Consider the following 23105-nt stretch of genomic DNA (forward strand, 5'->3'; position numbering starts at 1 on the left):
TGTTCATGAATTGTGCGGATATCCGGTTTTAAAGAAGAAAGTCAAACAGAAATAAATCACTAATAAAAGATATGAAAAAGAAAGTTTAATATTGTATATCATTGAGAAAATATGTACAAAAGCTGCTGAGTTGAGCCCAAATTCAACATAACTCAAAACATGTTGAAGATATGTGAAGAGTGCTTTCTGTCTGGCTTGGTGTGGTACTTATATCGGATATTCACTTTAAACATTTTTTTGAACGAAATCAAACTTGAAATAATACAATTAATACATATCATAACGAATTTCACTTATAACGGAATTAGGCAACATCTCTTCAAACGCCATAATGGCGTTCTTAACTGCTACTCGTTTATGGAACTAAAGTGGGTGTGTCACAATAATCGTCAAGGGGTGCAGTGATGTGGTGACAAGTACCCAACCCGTTTAAAATCTATCTCTCTATCTATCTTGTTAGAGACCAAGATGCATTGTAACTAAAATATAACAATCTTTTCAAAAGCCGTATAAAAAAAATTTAATTGATTCAAAAAAAAATATTTATTTAAGAATTTTAATCTTAATTAAAAAAGAAATACTAATAAATTAAGACAAAAGTAATTGGCATAGAAACAAAAAACATTTCAATAAACATTTTAAGCTGAAGAGTTTTTTCCGTGTATCGGACACAATTGTTGAACTCCTTTGTTCAACAAAATGACAAAAATTTATTTATTAATAGCATTTATACTTTTAAGAGCTTAATGCCCTGTAATGTATGACTTAAATTAGTTAGATGAATTAGTTTTTATGTGGACCCTGCGTTTTCCCGTTCCAAATGACTTTTTTTCACAGCTTGGAATAAGCGTTCAACTCCGGAAGTATAGCATAATATAACCAAATCTATGAAAAGATTGTAAAAATATATATATATTACTAGCTGACCCGGCGAACGTTGTTTCCCCTTGCAATTAATTTTGCTGGCGTTCGTTGCCTTGCTCTTGACTTTCATTAGCACGTGTAATTGTATCCTGGTTTCTTACATCTTCATTGTTTTCTGCCGATCTATTTAACCGACGGTTCTGGAGTAATTGTGAATTCCGAGTCCGTCGACCAATATTTCCTCCTCGTCCACGAAGACGTGGCATTGTTTTTTGTACGATATTTATATCTTTATATATATAATTCTTCTTTTTTGTGTGTTGAATTTTTGAATTTCGCTGGATTTACCAGGAATACCACCACATAACTTAAGATTAAAAATTGGCTCACCTATAATTATGCTGCGGAATTTAAATGCACTTAAGCTATGCAAGGGCAGTTTTACAATTCATTTTAGAGATTTTAAAGTTTTTAAACAAATCAAAGTAAGCATGAATAAATTTTAAATTTTTAATATAAATGTATATGGATAGCAAAAAATAAAAAATTGATTGAAAAGACATTATCCAGTGGGCCAAATTGTGAATCTAAACCTTCCTTGAATCCACTTGAACACACACAAAAAATTTCATCAAAATCGGTTCAGCCGTTTAGGAGGAGTTCACTGTCAACACACGTACAGAAGAATTATATATATAAGATATACTATAATTCTTATATATTTCTTAGTTTTCAATAGTCCAGTATATGAACCATTATATATACCTTAGTTTTCAATAGTTCAGTATATACGAAGGACAACGACCACACACAGTCACTACTTAACTGCGAGTAGTATCCGAATATGCACTACAGTCTTTTATGATTGGGTAAGCCTTTTATAACGATGGGTTGTTCGAAATATATAGAAAGTTTAAATCTAACCCATATTCTGGAACTTAAACACTTCGATGAGTCCGTCCGTTGATGAATTGGATTCAAATTTGTTATGTTAATAATTTCTTAGTTATTCTGTTATATAGTTAAATATTATATTTTTAAACAAAAATAAAAAGGATTAAAATTAAAAGCAGTTTATTAAATTTATTTTCAAGTGTTTTTGGTATTATCAGAAAGAGATCTGGTTTTGACCATTTAAATTTTATTTAGTTGTAAAAACCATTTTTTAATATAAAAAAAATAAAAACGAAATCAATATAAATACAATAATAGATTAAAACTGAAAAACATAATAATTGTTAAGAAATGTCTCATAAAAGTATTAAATAAATATTTATATAGATTACGTATTGATGAATTGATATTTCCCAGAATTATATAAAAAAAAATACATATTTCGGAATTTCTAGGTTTCAATAACACTTGTTATAACATTAACATGAACACATATATATATATACAATAAATAGGTATTCATTCTTCTATACAATTTTCTTAATAAAACAGCTGTTAATGTACATACATTATTTATATATTTAATTCTTTAAATATTTATTTATGGAAAAAATAATTTAAAGAATTTTTTTAAAGCTACTTATATATTAATATACTAAAAATTACCACTATCAGTTTCACTATATGATACTCACATCTATAACTGAAAACCTGGTCTTGTACCCATTCTATATATCCATAATTTTTCTCGATTGTTAATCTCGACTTTAGGAGGCGAAAATGGACAAACTACGATGTTTTGGCTTGGTTGCTTCTATTTGTTATTGTTTTTATAAGGATTTATAAATTAATTTAATTTTGTAATTTAATTTTATATTAATCTCAATTTCAATAATGTTGAATTGGAAATGTACCACTCGTATTGTTACTAATTTATCTATATTAATTTAAGTATTATATAGATAAAAATAACAGAACAATTTTATTTATAACATACAAAAAATAGTATAGTGACATAATTTATATATAGTATAGTGACATAATTTTCTATTTGATTAATAGTGATAACTATATAGCGTACTTATTTAAATTTTTAATATATAATTTGGAAATAATGATACTATGCCTGACCCCCTGTACGTGCATATATGTATGTCTTTCAAATAGCTTATCAGACTCGTATAGTAGAAAATATAAATATAAAATATAATAATATATTTTGGCTGCTTTATTAATTGTCAATTAAAATATACTTAAAATTTATTTACTCAGTTTGTTGCTGAACTACAAGAATAAAAGGTTACTAAACTTATTTATATACAGCTGATAGCACTTAAAATACTGCGCTACAAAAGTACAAAAAAGAAAAGAACAATGAAATTTTATTTTAAAACCAAAACTGACAACAGAGCCCCAATTAAAAAAATAATAGGTATCAGCTGCCAAAAACATGATATTGATAAGAAATAATATTTGTGTTAAAGAACTGCATGTTTTACATCATCAAAAGACACCGTTGATTGGCGTACGTCTGCAGATAAAGACTTAACATCCATAGCAACATGTTGCGCAACATATTCAGCAACATTTATTTGTTTTAATATATATTGGTTTCAACAATTGTTAATAACTCTATTTTTTTTTGTTTTTCATAATATTAATTTTTATTTTATATAAAAATAATATACGTAAATATGATTTATATATTCTTTTATATAAAATATGTATTTCAATTTACTAATTGCCTCAATTGTTCAATAAGTGCGTCTATATCATACTTTTAAGTCACATCTTTCACGTAACGCAATCAATTTTATAAGAGTAACTATGTTACTTTTTATTTTTATTTATTTTCCTTGCTTTTTTTTACTAATTACCCCGCTATTCAGTTGACAACCAATTAAAAAAATTGTATTTACTATAATGAATTTACTATATACATGTGCATAAAAAGATACAATATAATGTAGCACAATTATAATGTGAGCAACATATAAACCAAAACTATGACGAATCAATTAAATTTAAATCAACAAATTCATTCATAAATTAAATTCAAATAAAACCAATTAAATAAACAAATAAATAAGCGGACAAACATGTATGACAATATGTATTGATACATGTTTGTAAGCATATTTATTTAAAATACATTGTACAGATAGGTGTTAGATAGTTGGGAAGACATATAAATTACAATATTATACATATAAGGTCGTTAACACTTTGTAATAATTTGTAGTTTTAATCTTTACATGTTATTAAAATCAGAAAATTAATATTATTAATGATTGTGCATTAATTTCAATACTGCTTATAATATTTTTTTTAATTAATTAAATTCGAATATGTTGTCAAAATAATTTAAAAGCTTAACTTAATACATGAAGATATTTAATATATTAAATAAATTTCGAAACATTCTTTTTCTATAGTAATTTTATTAAAATGACAAATTGATTTATCCATCCAAAACTAAATTCTTAATAAATGCTGGCGAGCGCCTAAAAATTGTATTATCACAAGGGGCCCTTGTGATAGTACTGAGTGACATGCGTCTTATAAAAAGTGCTAACACTGGTATCATCCACTATTGCTAGATGTTACCAAGTGCCAGCATTTTTAGCAATATAACATATGTATAATTTTAAATGTTATCTTCAAAGAACAAAACAATTAAATGAGTGAATAATAATATTTACTAATTTCATTCCAGAATTAAATGAAAAACTATTTTATAATTAAAATATTTATATTCTATAACAAATATTTTTTTTCGAATTTAAAATAGGTGACGCTGACCTAATTTTCAAAACTAAACATTTAATTTATATTCAAAAAATACTTAGGCGTACTATCCAGCTGTTTTGTATTATTTTATACATAATTATTATTATAAAGTTATACTATTACAAACTACAACTTCACAGTCCATATGTCTTCATTCATATTATTATCATGCAAATGAATTAGTTTTGTATAAATAAAACTTTTCTCTTGTAATAAAAACGTCTTAACCTTAAAAATTGTATAAGATATTTTTTCGTCATACATTCATAAATGAAAAATTTTATTTAATAATTAATTGTGCAAATATTGTTCACACGTGTGAACTATGTCTATGAAAACTATTAATTTTAATTACTTACACAATTAATTAGATTTGCACTTGATTTCAAGTGCAAAAGTATTTTCAACCTTCATATGTCGAGCGCTAAAACAGTTTGTGCCAATTACTAAACAATTGTCTTGTTAACTTATGTTAATAAAAAATAAATTTAATATATATACACACATTCGTACATACATACGCATGTTCTTATATTTGAAAGGTCCTCTTTATCGAAAACCAGAAATTATTAGGAAATTTTAATTTTTGAAAGGCCAAGAGCAAGGTCTTTCAACTTTATGTGTGGGCTCGCACTCCAAGTAACTGTGTTAATAGGTATATATGAATGCACTTGATTTAAAGGTTAAAAAATTTCAAAAAGGTTAAAGAACTCTTAACAAATGTATAATATGGTAATACATAATAAATAAAAATGTATATGATGTATTACCAAATTTATAAACATTATGATCAAAAATTGCCGGAAATCATTTTTAATTAAAAATTGTTTTAATTAAATTAATTTTGAAATGTATTTATATTCAGTATATACATATATATATATTGTATTTAACATACGAAAGTCATTAAACTTTAACAGAAAAATAAGAAAAAAGTAAATGAAAAAAAAGAAAGAATAAACATTAAATAAATTTTGTTTAAAAACAAAAATACACTTGGAAATCCATTGTATTTTTAGAGTAAGTACATCTTTAAAGGAGTATAGAACATATATGTATGTTTCTTTCAACATTTTATTTATACATCTTACATCTACAATATTTAATTATTAAACGGTTATAACGCCACTTCGTAAAAAACATATTATAAAAAAAAATTTTTTTTAGGTTCGGCTGATATATTATCTATCAAGGTTTCAAACAAGTAGTTTTTGACTAAATTTTTAAAAAAATTATGTTGAATTAATTTTAATACAATTTGATAATCAGATTTTAAAAGGGTTGAGAAATATGTCACCACGTCACTGCATCTTTTGAGGATTATTGGGATCACAATTTGATGAATAAAATCAAACTATCGATAGTAGTCAACTCTTTTTCGAAAGTATCGATAGTAGTTGAAAGTTCTTCGAAACTATCGACAGTAGTTGATGGTTTTTCGAAAGTATCGATAGTAGTTAATACATCTTCGTAGTTGAAAGTTCTTCGAAACTATCGACAGTAGTTGATAGTTTTTCGAAAGTATCGATAGTAGTTAATACATCTTCGAAACTATCGATAGTCTATAATTTCAATAGGAATTATAGGAATAAACAATATCTAACTAAATATTAATTGTATAAAAATGTACCTAAAAATTGCACCCATAAGTACTTGAACACCACGACATTTAATTAAAGTCTTAAATGCTCATTTTCTATTGATAAAAAAATCGTTTTTTAGAGAGCATCCAAGCAAACACTTCCTTTTCATTGACTTTCTCAGAAGAATATGAAGAGAGCAGAATGGTGTCTAAATAAAAGTATGTCATTTCTTAATATGCACTAATATTAAGAAAACATTATTTTTTTTTTTAATATTTTTTAATATTTTCGATATTTTGACTCTCCTTGAGAGTCATCATCAGGATCAAGATCTAAAATTAATAAACATAAATTAATATTAATAAAATATATATCCAAACGTCATGTTCTTGATTTTATTGTCTATGTTGCACTGTGCAATATGAGCATTATTAGTAATTCAAATTCAACATTTAATATTATATTTTATGAAATACAATTTTTCACAAAAAAAAAGCATTTAGCCCATAATCTGATCAGTATTGTAATACAGAAATGAACTACAGTATATTACTATCAATTATTCGTTGAGGAACGAAGGGTTAATTCCTTAAAAGTTTAAAAATTTAAGTGATATTACTATTAACGTTCGTTGAGAAACGTTGGGTAATTGTTTAAAAGTTTAAGTGATATTACATACTATCAATTATTCGTTGAGGAACGATGGGTAATTGTTCAGCATACTTGAATAAATTCTCACATAGTTTAAGACCAGTTAAGTCATTTGGTTATCAGGCGTAAAGCTAATGTTCTCTCCATTTCTTCTCAGACATGCCTGCAAATTTCAATAGCAAATAAATTTGCTTGAAATGCCGTTGAATATACACCCATCAGTGATGTTTCTTCATATGACGGTCCTAGTATGCAACACTGTTACCGATTTTGTTTGCAACATGAAGATTTTAAATTAAAAAAAAAATAGTATTTAGTTTTAAAAATATTTTTATAGTTTTTGCTCAAATTTTAATTAATAGTTTTAAATTATTAAATTTTAAAATTTTAACATTTATTATATTTGTTTCTATGAAATAAAATTTTGATATACTTACTTATGTTACTGACTTCTAAACTAATATTGTTAATAGATTTGGTTTTATTTTTGCTATATGCACATATCTATGCATTGCGGTTGGCAACTAATCATTGAAAGCTGTTAAATTAAAACAAAAAACCATTATAGACATATATACATATATGTACATATATAAATACGTCTCATTGCGTCAACAGTAAATAGATCAACTTAATTTGCCACCATGAATTTACAGATCAATCAAAACCTTTTTCGTTATTACTAAATTTAACCGGTTTTTATTAAAAGTAGTTCTTAAAAATCAGCAACTAAACCGAGAAAATAATCTCATAAAAAAACTGTTAAATATATAATATATATATATATACATATACATAATATTATAAACTCGAACTCCCTTCACTGTTAACTGACGTCAATAGCAAATTAAGAAAAAGAAAAAGACAGACATATTTACGTGCATATATAAGTACGACGAATATGTGTGTTGTCTGATACTGACGCTTCATTGACTCAGACAGATATAATAACAAAATAAAACACGCAGTTTATATAAAATATAAATTTACAAAAAAAAAAAAAATATTGAAACAAGTTAATAAAAGTTTAAAAAAATTTCAAACAGTGGAAGCAAAAGCAACTATACTTAAAAAACAAAGGATAAAATATTTATAACAAATATCCTTGTTGCAATTATATATATATATTGTCTATCTCTCTCTCTCTCTCTCTCTCTCCCTCTCTCTCTCTCTCTCTCTCTCTCTCTCTCTATTTTACTGTCTGCATTGGTGTAACTATACTGCTTAAGAAACTGCTTTCCAGCAAGGTTTCGCCTTTTTTTTTCTACTTGTAATTTATTTTTGCTGTTTCTGCCAAAGGTGTTACTTAGTCAGTATGCACCGGTTTTATTTTGTTTAAGTAAGTCTTTTTCAAGGTTATTTTCACATTTCAACTGTCAATTTAGGTTAAAATATTAAAAGTCATACTTAATTTGCTAGTGCATGCGGTGTTCACAATCGATCATGCAATGAGTTGCTTCAAGTAACGAATACAATTGTTTTAGGTTAGATTTGAGGTAAAAGGAAGGAACTCACCCGCTTTTCTATAACATTATACTAAGTAAGCTTTGCAATAAAAATTTGTCACACCAGTCTAATAGTAGCATCTATTATTATTAAACTTTCTATTTGACATAGTGACTATATAGATTGATTCTTAAGTGTTTACAGTTGAAACATTACTAAAACACTACTATTAGCAGTAGTTCTCATAATCATCTATTATTTTTCATCTTCATATCCAGTGAAGTTCAGAGCATTAAATTTTTCTCATTATTATTATCTATTTATTATCTTTCGATAAAGTTCCAAGCAATAATAAAAATAAAATTTTATTTAAGAAACATTGTCTATATAAACGTACATCCACATTAAATCTTTTGCAGGTACCATTACCTGCGAATGTTCATTCGTTCGCTCGTAAGCGTTCGTTTTGATGTGGATGCATTTTAAGAGGTCTTTATGCACTGTCTACAAACCACATCTATTTAGTTCTCATACGAATCAAACCTCTCTCTCATATACCTAGACACATTGTCCTACCGCCGGTATTACGTGTTCATTATATATAGAATATACACACAATCATCTATGTGAATTTTTTTTTGTTTGTTTCTTTTAGGAGGTATGAATGATCTATTGCATTTATGCTGTTATGAAATATCCTATAATTTTTTTTTTAACGTTTAATTATAGAAGTTATCTATCGCTTCTCATATTTAATTTAATTTGTGTACTATAAATTATTGATCAATGTCATTATTTAACTAAAATCTTGTATAAATAAATCAAATTGTGTGGCAAATTAAAAACTTGCATGGATTTTAATCTTCTTCTTCTTAGCCTTTTATAATTCACGCTTTCTCAAAGAGGCGCTTCAACGTCTGGTAATAGTACAAAAAAAAAAAAAATATAATATATTTTAAATAAACATATTAAAGTTAATGCTCTCGGCTATATTTCTTTTATTTTGTTTTTCTTTTTTTTTTTTTGTTTTATTTTTATTTATAAGATTCACATTCATATCTGCACTCTCCTTACTACCTTACTATAGACAATACACTAACCAAATAACAATTAACACATGCTTCGTCGAAATGATCGGTGCGGAAGCGAGTGGGGTATTAAGAATAGTATAAACTTTATCGAAAAACATTTATGAATTTGACTTGACGCCCCTTTTAATAACAAAAATCGAGTCGTCGCATTGGTTTGAGTATATGTGTTAACATATACGTGACGTCACACGCATAAATTAAGCAAAATACCAAAACAAGAAAATATTAATAATACTAAAAATGTGTTTAAATAAAAAACAAAAAATTATGCAAATAATATTTTGCTTCTTATTAAATATTTAACATTTGTTTATTAAGTATTTAAGTAAATATTGAATAAATTTATTAGAAATTACGTTTCTCTGCACTTTTGCCAACGCGAGAATTGCGGATTTCACTCATATAACATATGTAGTATAATATTAAAAATAACAAGTATATGAAATCTAATATTATAATACTAATACCACTAATAATACTAGTTATACAATAATATATATAAACAATCATATATTTAATATTTATTATTATTATTATTAAGTTTCAGTTTAAGTAAAAATTCCTATGAGAAAAATTTTAATAAATTTGTTTAAAAATCGCGTGGGTTCTTCACACTTCTTTAGAGAATTTAATTTATTTTTTTTTTTGTTTGCATAATAATTTTTTTTTTTTAATATAAAGTTGTTGTTGCATATACACATACTCTACTATATAATAATATATAAGACATATTTAAGTACACACACATTTTGTTGAGATATGAAGGCTAACTTTAAACGTGGCTTAATGGTATTAACGTGATTTTTCATGCATAATAAACAAAATTATTAAAAAAAAATGGAGAACAATAAATGTATAAAAAAAATTATTGCTACTTATATACAAAAATATATTTGTCAATAATGAATGACATTTTAAATAATTTAACAATTTATTTTGTTTATATTTTATTGTTGTTTGTTGTCCACATGCCAATATAGACATTAATATGCAGCTACTAAAATACGCATTATATGTAATGACGGATATGCAAATACTGTTTCCGGCATTGACAGGTATTAAGTACTGCAGTTGCAATAGTTCACTGCCTTGCAATTGTATATACGTAATATGCATATACGTAATATATATATATATATATATACATACTCTCAAGATTCTCAATAGTTCTATGAGTTTTGGAATTCATTTTATTTATCTCTTATATTTATGTTTTTTTTTGTATAAATAAATTTTTAATTTCATAAACTAATTTATGTATAATTTTACATAATATTGTATTATTATTATATTATTTTATTATATAAAAACCATCATACATGCATGGTAAGCAGGATTGTATGAACCTATCAAGAGAAAAACTTAGAACCATCACAGAAATCCTAACAGGGCGCTGTAAATTTTAAGTTACAAGACAGAGTATACATTATACAAGACTGGGTATACTTACGGATGCAAACTCTAAATTCTGTGAAGAGAATGAGGAGTCGGCTACACATGTGCTGTTAAAATGCCCTGCACTAAACCACAAACGGAATAGACTGCTAGGAATGTATATTAGTACGGAAGAGGCAATAAAACTCTGTAAAGTATGTTCTATACTACTTTTTATTGAAGCAACAGGGCTTAGAGGCCTACTTTAAGCCCAGAAGGGAACACAATAGACTCAACGGTCGGAGTGCCAGATCCCCTAACAATAATAATACATGTTAAGCATTGGGTAAAATATTAAAAGTAGCGGTTTTAATGAAAATCAATTTTTATCAAGTATAAATTGGCCATTATTTATGACCTCTTACTATTTTTCGGTTAACTTCAGAATTCTATCGATGTAGAACTTCTATAGCATATATGGGAATTATATTTAGTGTATACATTTTTGAAGACACTGATTTTTTTTTTTACTAGAACACATACTGCAAAAACAGCATATTTATTTGTGATGTAATTGTATCCATCAGATGATGATATGCAATTTGTTGTCTCAGCAACAAAATTCATTACGTATTTTAATTTGCTGATTATTTTAATTTGTTTATGAATATTTGTCGTCAACTACCATATTTACAAATGTCAGCTTTTTTAATTTATTAATTTTTATGTTTTATTTTTCAACAGCTTTTTGAAAGCTGCTTTTTTTATTTTGATAATTATTTTTAATACTTAAATATCATTTTTACTGATTAATAATGCCATTAAAAAATTATGTCAAAAAATTAAGATTCAATCATTCATTCATGTGTGTCTATATTTCTTCATATAATAAAAAGTAGTAAATATAAACTAATAAAATACAATGAAAAAATTCTTTTAATAATAATAATAATTTAATAATAATACTAATTTAATAATAATACTAATTTAATAATAATAATAATAAAAGTCTAATAATAATAATAGTAGTTTAATAATAATAATAATAGTTTAATAATACTAATAATTTAATAATAATAATAACTTAATAATAATAATAATTTAATAATAATAATAATTTAATAACAATAATAATTTAATAATAATAATAATTAAATAATAATAATAATTAAATAATAATAATAATTATAATTTTATAATAATAACTTAATAGTAATAATCATTTAATAATAATAATAACTTAATAATAATAATAATAATTTAATAATAATAATAATTTAATAATAATAATATTTAATAATATCAATTTTTAAGAGTACCAATTTAATAATAATTATTTGATAATAATAATTACAAAAAAATAATTAAAAACAAAAATAGTTAACAACCATATTTACTAATAATAATTAAGAATAACAATTTAATATAAATATAATAATTAAATAAAATAAAGTCATATTTAATATGCAATAATATTTAATAATGAGACTTTAATATAAAAATAAATACGTATAATGCTTATTATAAAATTATTTAAAGTAAAAAAAACAATATAAAAATAAATATTAATACTTTATATCGTTTAATAATAATAATTTGGTATAGAAAAAAATATAAATAAATAATACTTAAAACTATGTAAATGAATAAATATTTTGACTAAATTTATTAAATATTTAAACTAAATATATATTTAAAAACAACTTTTATTGTAACAAAATTTGCCCGATATAAATATATAAATGTTTTTAAATTAAAAAAAAAATAAATATTTATTCAAATAAAAATATTTATTATAATGAATAGTATTTAAATTAAATACTGAAACTTCTCAACAACTGTACATAAATTAAAAATTAACAAATTAATTAAAATTATACATACATTTGTAATTATATCTACATAGGTGTTCGATTTTAGCTTCTGTTAATTTATGATATAAAGTTCAAAGAACTGAAAATGGTTCCTATAAAATATTTAAAATTGATACTAAGTACGAGTTCTAACAATGCCAGAACAATTTTTCCATCAACTTTCGATAACCTCACGAAATAAGATTAATTACTTTCAAGTCCATTATTTCAATATATAAAATACATACACACATACATATATGTAAAACATATCTATAATAAACGTTGTCAACATAAAATCAGCCATAAACTTGATTAAATTTCTTAGATAATAACTATAAATATAACTAAATTGCTTAAAATAAATTAGAAATTAATTTTTATGAAACGAGTTATGTTAATTAATATTTATTATAAAGTTTTATATATATATATATATATATATATGTATATATAAATATTGCAAATATAATTCGCAACTATTAATAGCATAAAATATGTTAAATAAATATACATATATTTACATATCAAAATATATACACTTAAGAGGGGGAATAAAAAAATAAATAAATAAAATCTGTGCTCTTGTCTATTCAGTGAAGTCACGTTTTTTAAAATTCATTATAGTATATTCTATGCAAATTACTGCAAAAAATTTATATCTATTTGTATTACAATAATAATTTAATTACAATAATTTAACATAAACATTGTTTTCAGTACAAGTCGTACTGAATGCTATAAAATAAAAATGCTATAAAATAAATATATTTTATAATTGCATTGGCAGTCAACCAACTTCTTCGGACTTTATTAAAAATATTTTTTTTTATTAGTTACTTAAAAAATATATGAATATTAATTTTTTACATTTTTTCTATATGATATGTATTTTGTTATATTGATTTTTTTGTTTTTTTTTTTTGTTAATTATGCGCTCGTTTTACAGTTTTTCCTTATTTTGTAGCAAATCTATTTGTTTAAAATATTTGACGCAAATATTACAAAATTTGCCATATGAATATAAAGTATTTTTCGTGGCTACAATTTGCGTATTTTTTCACATTTGCAAATCGATGTTAAAACCTATGAAATTTGCATTTATTGAAAGCAAATAAGGAAGTGTTACCATAACTATATCAGCTCTGCATTTAATATTCAAATAAATCTCTTAAAATATGTGATCTATTTATTTTTTATTTAATTTTTTTCTTATTTTTTCATATTTTTTTTTATTTCTTATTTATTTTCTTTTTATTTCTTATTTAAATTTTTTTTTATTCTTTTATTAATATTTTTATTTTTCTTGTTTGCATCAATTTTTTTTATTTTTGTATTAATTTTTTTTTTTATTTTTAATTTTTTATTTTATTTTAATTTATATTTATTATTTTTATTAATATTTTTAGTTGCTTGATTATTTCATAGCTACTTTAATATTTAAATAATTTAAACAATCAATTTTCTGAAATATTTAACACTTTTCTACCCGAAATAGAGACCTTATCATTGATCATAAAATGTTATTTAGTTTAATAAACACAAAATTCATTAAGTATGTTACGCTACGATTTAAAATCACACTATATACTTTATATACAAATTTAACTTTTTGATATAATTCTATAGGTAATTTATATTAAATATATATTATATTTCTATTATATAAATATAAATATTATACAAATAAAAAACCCGATTGACGGCAAATGCCATAATCGTATAAGGATAAAATTAGATATTATGTAAATGAAGTTAGGTTTTTCTTATTAGTTTTCTTATAATTATTTATAATATTTATGTTTTATATATTATAAATTATTGAAAATGTTAATTTTGTAAATGTAAATATAACCTAAATTTAATAAAAGAAATACTACTACTACTACTACTATACAATAAAAATAATATATAATATATATTATATAATATATGTAATATACATTATATATATAAATATAAATATAATATATATATATTATTAATATAAGGAAAATAAATATATATGATATATAATGTACATAAGTATTATATTATAATATATATATTTATATTATATATATATTTATATTTATATTATATTATATAAAAATATTATATTTATAGTACATATATATATATTATATTTATATTATATATACATATGTTTTATTTATATTATATTTATGTTATGTATTTTAAATTTATATTATATATAAAATTATATGTATATTACATATATATTATATAATTATATTATATATATTTGAGTTAGCTTACCTACCTTATGATCCAAATTATTATGTTTCTCGTAAGACGTGTTTCTTATATTTTTTTTATTTGCCTGTTTCACTTAAACTGTTCATTGTCAATTATAACAAAAATGTCATATGATAACCATTTAATCTAGATTTCGGTATCGCGATTAAGTTTGCCGTGTGAATTGGTTTTAATGATTGAAATTACATGTGTTTCTTATATATTTTTAAAGATAAATATTATTCATAATTTCGCTTTATATATCTATTGTTTAACCTTTAACTACGTTCAACTTTTGCTACCAGGTGATATATTTTCATAATCAATACGGATTCAAAGCAAAGATTTATTTAAAAAATTTTCCGCTACTTGGCTTTGTTTATTTATGCTAGAAATCCAGAAAGCATGTGTACGTGATAATTTGTAAGTAGTTAAAATTTTTTATAGACTACAAATTACAAAACTAAGAAACCTCATTGCGTTTTGTAAAACATATAAACATTTTTATTATCTATTAAGTAAAAAATAAATACGCATGTGTAGATATAATGGTGCATAAAAAATAAAAATTGACAAACTAAGAATTACCATATATTTAAATATAGTGAATATACTATTTACATGCTCTTTATTATTTTTTTTGTGGTTTTTTCATGTGATATTTTGTTTGTATGAATTTTTTTCTTGTGTACTGAATATGTAAATATTTTTCAAGTATTGCCAATTTATTATACACACTTAAGATAGATAAATAGGCAATCAGCAGTAAGATTGCAGCTGATAATTGTTAGGTTCTTGCTTTATGTACACACTTCTTACATACGAGTACATTGCGTTTCACAAATATGAGATTATCAGGAAGATAAGATTGGCTTTTTATTACCTAAAAAAGTAAATAATTAAGAGAATTGCAGGCAGTCAACAATGTTCATTATATGAAATCTTCTACTTCACCAGAGTTTTCTACGTATGTAGTATGAATATAGTAGTGTGATTATATAAAAATTGGTCTAAGAGTTGTTTTCGAGCTTATCACATTCTAATTATTTTTTAACTTTCCATAGGTTAAAGAATTTTTATTAAATATGAAATATTTGAAGGACTTTCTTTTGCAAAAACAAATGTTATTAATGTGTGTATATAGAGTGAAACTTCATGGCTTCTGCGATTTTCAACTAAGGTTTTTTGAACTCGTTACGAATTAAAACCATAAAAGATGATATATAATAATTATTATATATTATCTTATTAATAAGATAATATATTTCATATATAGTAATCTTTAGTAAATACACATTTTTAATTTTAGGCATACTGAAAGATATAGTTTATTCTTTTACCACTTAACAAATATGTCTTCTACTTTAAGGAATAAACCCTGACATGAGTATTTAATTTATTTTACTACAGCTTGACAAATATTTCTTCTGCTTGAAGAGATTAAGACCTGTTAGACAATAAAAAATAATCTTCAATAAGTTATAACACATTCTATATAAAGCTTTTAGTTAATAGTTTTTTTAGTTATATTTTTGTTTCGTATGATATAAATTTTTAGGAAAGTATTAGCATTGGCTTTTACAAAACGCTTTGGATATTTTTCCAATCCGTTGTATGTTTTGGTTTCAGAAACACCAGTCTAGTTAATCTTTAAAAAGTTTTATATATCTTATATATCTTATATGATATATATATTATTCTCATCACAATTTAAGTTTGTAATATTTTTAAAACAATTTCTTTATATTAGCGCGACAATTATCATTCTCGGTGATTGATACTTCGAACAATTTTGACGTTTGCGTATAGTTGTGTTCGAACATTTGAAGGATGCTATAGTGCAGCGTCCCGCTCAAAAATATTAGAATACTACATCGTGTCCGAGCATTTAAAACATTAAGCATGTACGCTATTTGAGCAATTTGAGCAAAACTCAATCTGCTCGAACGTCGCAGTGTAGGAATACTTTCAAGTACCACTGTATATGTTAATTATATCCAAAAGAGTTAACAACAAATATGTTATTGTCAATTTAGATTTTAAGTAAAATTCTATAATTTTTGGTGAGTGTTATATGATTTTTTTTTAAATTAGTGATAAGTAAATAATAATAGAAAGGAATTAAAAATGTGCTTTAATGAACTAATTAAAGTGCATCATTGCGATTGAATATATGTATGTTATGCAAGCTCGAACATTATCTTGTGTTAATATCATCCATCTTTAGATAACATAAATATAATTTAATTACTCATATGCGTATCTTTTCCAACCTACTATATTTGCAAATTTTACTGAAGCTTATATGATCTGTAACTTCAGAAATGCATTCTCTTAGTGTAGATTATCACTTTGGTTCGTTTAAATTTAAAAATTTATACAATATGTATTATGTTATTTTTCATTATTGTTGAAGTTGTCAAGCATTGCAAAAAGAAAAAGGTTTTAAACACTGCAAAAACAAAAAAAAAACGATTGTAACAAAAGGAAAAAAAATTTTTATATCGATGACGTCAATGACGACCTTAAAATGAGAACAACTGAACTGATTTCGCATACAATTTTGTATGTGTTTTTATATATTTTTATTAAACGTTAAATTTTATATGTATTTTTTATAATTTTATAATAAACCTGTTGATAATTTAAATGCAGTTAAAAAGAAAAAAATAATAAATGGCAACTCATGCATACCTACAGATGCATACGATTACAGTAACATGTGCCATTAAAATTGAGTAATGCGATCGTTGAAACTCAGTAGTAAATATAGTTCATATAGTTTTATTAACCCTGCAAACAAAACCAATAATAGAAAAAGTATATACATATATAATATTTATAATGTACAATATTTCAAGTTGCAGTCTGCTACTTTTCAGGGACAGAATGTATCAGTTCCCAGAAACGAACTGTTGCCTAAGCTTGTTGCGAAGGTGTGGGTCAATCCAAAAAGCTCAAGTCAATACATGCAGCTAATTTTAGTCCATAGCTATAAAATTTATACACTTATCTTAGTCTAAATTTTTTTGAACTAAGATTAAACAAGAACTAGTTTTATATATATGGATCTTGCAGAGATTGGATTAAATGATGTTGCAACTTACGTTATTTACGCACGACATTCGTTAAGCCATACGAGATCTGGGATCTTAAATTCGTTTGAGTTAACGTATACCACTCAATCTAAAGTTAACATACTAGTTCTCTGAAGTCAGTGTGTATCATTTAATATTTTAATAATCGTAATAAAAATAATTTTATAAATGTTAACAATTATTATATGTTTGGTTTGAAGAAATGTTTAATATGTTTAGTTCTAATACAGAGGCCAGTTCTACAATACAAACTTAGGTATTACCTAAGTGACTAAATGACTGTTATTGTGAACTTAAGTGTCACTTCAAATTCAAATAAATATTACTCGACTGCTAAATTGGCGCTAAATTTTGTTTTTTAGTCTCAATTTAGTGTCCTAAATAAATGTATTACATTTTAACAAGCATCAATCAAAATTGTTTTTAATATATAATTTTATCAGCAATCTCTTTAAATACGACGTTCACTATTTATATTTGGTGCATATTAATGAATAAATACTAACTTGTCGTAGAAAATTGCTTTATTGTTTCTCGAAGCGTTCAAACCATTTGTCAAAGCATTTTTCCAATCTTCTTCAGACACCTCCAAAACATGGTTTTTAAACCATTTTCCGCCCACGAAAAACGTGTTCCACGCAATTTATTCTTAAAGTTTGGGGACCCGAAGAAGTTATTGGTTGATAAATCAGGACTGTACTGCGAATAATGAGTTTATTATTCGATTTTTTGAATGTTCAAATAATCAGTTGTTAGACGAGATGTGTCTATGGATGATGGAGTATGGAGTATGATCCGACGGGGGTTGTTTGATTTCGGAAATTCACAAAAAACTTCCGGTAAACAAATAATGGTTACTTACTCGTATCATTCGCATTTGCGTTCATGTATAGTTAGTATAGTTGCCACATAACCAATTTTCCTGAAAAAACAAGGGACCATTTGTTTCGAAATGCTTTAAGCGCGCACAACTTTTGTTGGATTTGGTTCATCTTGAAACACCCATACAATCAACTGCTGTTTACGTTCTGTCTCGTATGCATATATCCATGATTCTTCACCTATCACCTGTTACGATATTATATTCGTATACGTCTTTTAATGCACCGCCATTGTACTCGTACTTCTTGAGCATTTGTGTATTGTGTGCACCAATCGACACGAGCATCTTTTTGAGACTTTGTCACATGATGGATATACATTAAGACTGAAAAGTTTTCGGAAATTCTCATTTAAAATTCGCGCGCTGTATATTTTTCGATATTTTAAGTTTATGTAGTTTGGCAGCACTGTCCTTAATTACTATACCAAAAATGAGCGCGATCTGTCAGACAGTTCGTTTACGGCAGCTGTTGAAACCAGTTCACCTCAGTAGTGCGTTGCGAAATGTCTTCGACGGTCGTACGACCGTCCTGAAAGGCTTTGTACCACTCATAAACTTGAGTTTTCGATAAAACTGATTCCCCATAAGCCTTTTGTAGCATTCGCAACGATTCTGCACACGAAATTTCGTTCGAAACACAAAATTTGATGCAAACTCTTTGTTCAATATTTTTTTCCATTGTTTTTTTCGCAACGCACTACTGAGGTGAACTGGTTTCAACAGCTGCCGTAAACGAACTGTCTGACAGATCGCGCTCATTTTTTGCATAGTAATTTTCCTTAATTGCTGCCAAACTACATAAACTTAAAATATCGAAAAATATACAGCGCGCGAATTTTAAATGAGAATTTCCGAAAACTTTTCGGTCTTAATGTAGAATATTAAGTTAGAACAGATTATTTTTTGTTTATCAATTATTAATTTTAATGAGCTCTAGAATAAAAATAGAATCGCAAAAAAATTCTATTGTTAATTAGTTTTTTATTTGCAAATTTAGGAAAGGGATCTATTTTATATTATATTATTTATATTTATATTAATATTATTTTATTTATATTATTTTATATAAAAATATCAATTCATTTTGTCATCAGATGTGACGCCACTGCATTTTAATTATGATTAATTTTAAATCAAAATATCGTAAAGTAAACAATTAAAAACATTTTAACCTATAATAAACTCTCTTAATTAAATTTTAATTATCTTTGTTGTTAATTGTAATTGAAATTAAAAAACAGAAACAAAAAAAATATTGTAGTATTTTTAGCAATATATAAAGTAGTATTTGCTGAAAATTTGATTATTTACATATATATGGGTTGAACTGTGTTTAGAAATTCTATTATATGAAATATTTTTAATAAATTTATAGTACAAATATTTGTTTTATTTTGTTTTTTCTTTTAAATTTGTTTATAATAAAAATTAAGTAAATATTCCTGAAATGTTGTGTTATTTATTTTAAAATTTTTACACGTTGTTCTCACTTACTAATAATAAAGAAAAAAAATTACAAAGCAAAATAAACACAAAATCACCAAATCCTGTACTGTTCCATAGTATTCTTCTTTATTTTTAAACTTTCCAAAAAAAATATATATTGAATATGATATTTGTATGGTGATGGTGATGGCTAACTGAATGTATATATAATTAATTCTAAACACGCAATACCTGCGAAAAATTTAGGAATCTACCAGAAATTTGTAGGCTCATTACCTTAACAGTACGTACACAAGCACTTTATGTTCACTACGGAAAAAAAAGTTTATAGTTTAAAAAAATTTATAATTTAAAAAAATTATAGCAATTAATTTCTAATTAATTCTAATCAATTTCTTAAAGTAATTTAAAGTAATGTAACTTTGCTAAATTTATCTAATTTATTCGACAAGGTTTTACTAAAATGTATTCTTTGGTATAATTAATATAATTAATAGTTTTATAGCAACAATTTTAATAAAAAAATTAATTTTTTATAGTGATAAATTTGTGATAATATTACACTATAATAATAAATTTTCATTTCAATTATTATTTATAGCACAATTTTATGGTAATTATATTATATTAAATGCAAAAAATTTATCTTTTAATTAGTTTTTATAGCAACAGTTTTGCATTAATTAAAATGCACTTTTTTTTTGATTTTAACACATTTTATAATAATTATATCATATTAGTTTTTTTTTTTTTAATTATTATATCATGTTATAACAATTATTTTTATAATGATTATATCATACATAGTGCACTGCACTTTCGTTTCAACTATTTTTTATAGCAACAATTTTATAGAAATTGCATTACATAAGATAGACTGCATTTATTATTTATTTTCTAGTTACAAATTTATATTTTTTTCAAATTCTTTTTACTTAATATGCATAAATGAATATAATTAAATAGTGAACGTTATAAATTTATACGTGCTTATTTCTATATTGCAAATTATAGCATAGTTGCAAAGGTGATTTACTATAAAAGCGTGTTATGTATTAACTAACTGTATGTGCGACTGTCTTTAAACTATTTTCCTGTAAGAAATTAACTTCTAATTTTATTATTATTATAATTTTTTTTTTATAAATTTTAAGACATAAAGTCAATTTACTTTAAATTGAAGGTGTTATCTGCAATAGATCTATATAATAGATCAGTAGTCGTGCAAATAACAGTAGTCGTGCATTTCAAATATGCAAAAGCTTATATAAATTAATCTTAAATTTACATTTTCAAGTTATATTTTAATCAAAAAATAAAAAAAAATTTATTTTTAATCCTATAAATATGCTGAAAAATAATTTTATTATAGTCCGTGGTTTAAATTTGATTATAGCCCAAAACATATACGGTCAATTAAACTAATAGATGTTTTTGAATACCACTCTGATGTTGGATACTTGGCAGTATCCGAATTAATTGTTTAAACAAAACAAAAATTCACATGATTAAAATTAAAATTTTCAGGTTTAAAAATTACTACAATATTATTTCTTTTCTTCTATTCGAAACAGAATTCCTGTCATCAAACAGTTTATTTTTTTGTATCGAAAGCGTATATTAAGGGCCATCATTTTCTGTAGAAAGCTGGAAATCGGAACCGAACCGATTTATTTTTTTTTTTTTGTTTTGTTTTGTTTTGAACCGGAACAAAAACCAAAACGGAAACAGAAAAATTCCGATTCGAATCCCTGCCAAAAATTTACTACGATATTCGAGATACAACAATTTAATGATATCCATCTATAAATCTGTTTGAGTTTAACTTTTTGTCTGTTGAAACATTGATCTCTCGACTTTAAATTTATTAATTCTATACCAACTTTATAAGTTTTTAAATAGTAATCTAATAGTGAAGTAATAAGAGATTTCTCTATTACTATTAAATATACAAAATATTTTAGTTTAAATAGTTTTACTCAATAGAATAGTATAATTTATCTAACTATAAATGGCAGTAGATATTGAAAGCAATACTATTTTACCATTCTAGGATAGAGGACTCAATAACAGAAATTCATAAAAATCATATGACTTAAAACCTTTTTATGGGTGTCTATAAAATATCATATGAAATATAATATATCAATCATATAATATATCATATCAATAATATAATCACATAAAATCATATATATAGATATCATAGATATCTATATATGATATCTATATACATAGATATCATATAAAATATATGATATTTTATATGAACTTAATGAAAAAGCTAATTCCATATAATATTAACTGTTAATATTTAGCCATGATAGTTTAGTTATTGTTGCATGTTCATGCTAAGTAATTCCCCTAGCCGGGTTAAAATTTGTCAAATAGTCTCTTCGCAAATGTATGTAAAAATATTTTTTAGCATTTTCTGGTTTTAAGTTCACTCTCAGTTAAAAATGAGTTCATTATTTAAAAACTTATGTGAACCTTTTAATAAAAACATTTTTTAGTGTTTATGTTATAATCACTAAATTTTAAAATAAATTTTAAATTATATATATAAAAGTAATAATAAGAACAATAATGAAGAAAATCAAACAAAAAGTTTTTTTTTTATGTATAGTATAGAATAAATCATTTTTTTATACATCGTTCTCCACCTTAACAAGAAGAGTCTAAAATCACAGTCTGGAGCACTAACAGGCCACGCCGCCTGCAGTAAATATCTACACAAAATGGGTATATCCGACACAAATATTTACAGATTCTGCTGTGATAAGGAAGAATCTATAGAATATCTGTTCACTAACTGCCACAAGGTTACAGAAGACACAAAATTTTAAGTACGTACCAACTAACGGATGAACGGACCTTCAAAAGTTCCCTCTGAA

This window comes from Teleopsis dalmanni, chromosome X (genome assembly GCF_002237135.1).
Source record: "Teleopsis dalmanni isolate 2A chromosome X, ASM223713v2, whole genome shotgun sequence".
In the NCBI taxonomy this organism is placed as follows: domain Eukaryota; kingdom Metazoa; phylum Arthropoda; class Insecta; order Diptera; family Diopsidae; genus Teleopsis; species Teleopsis dalmanni.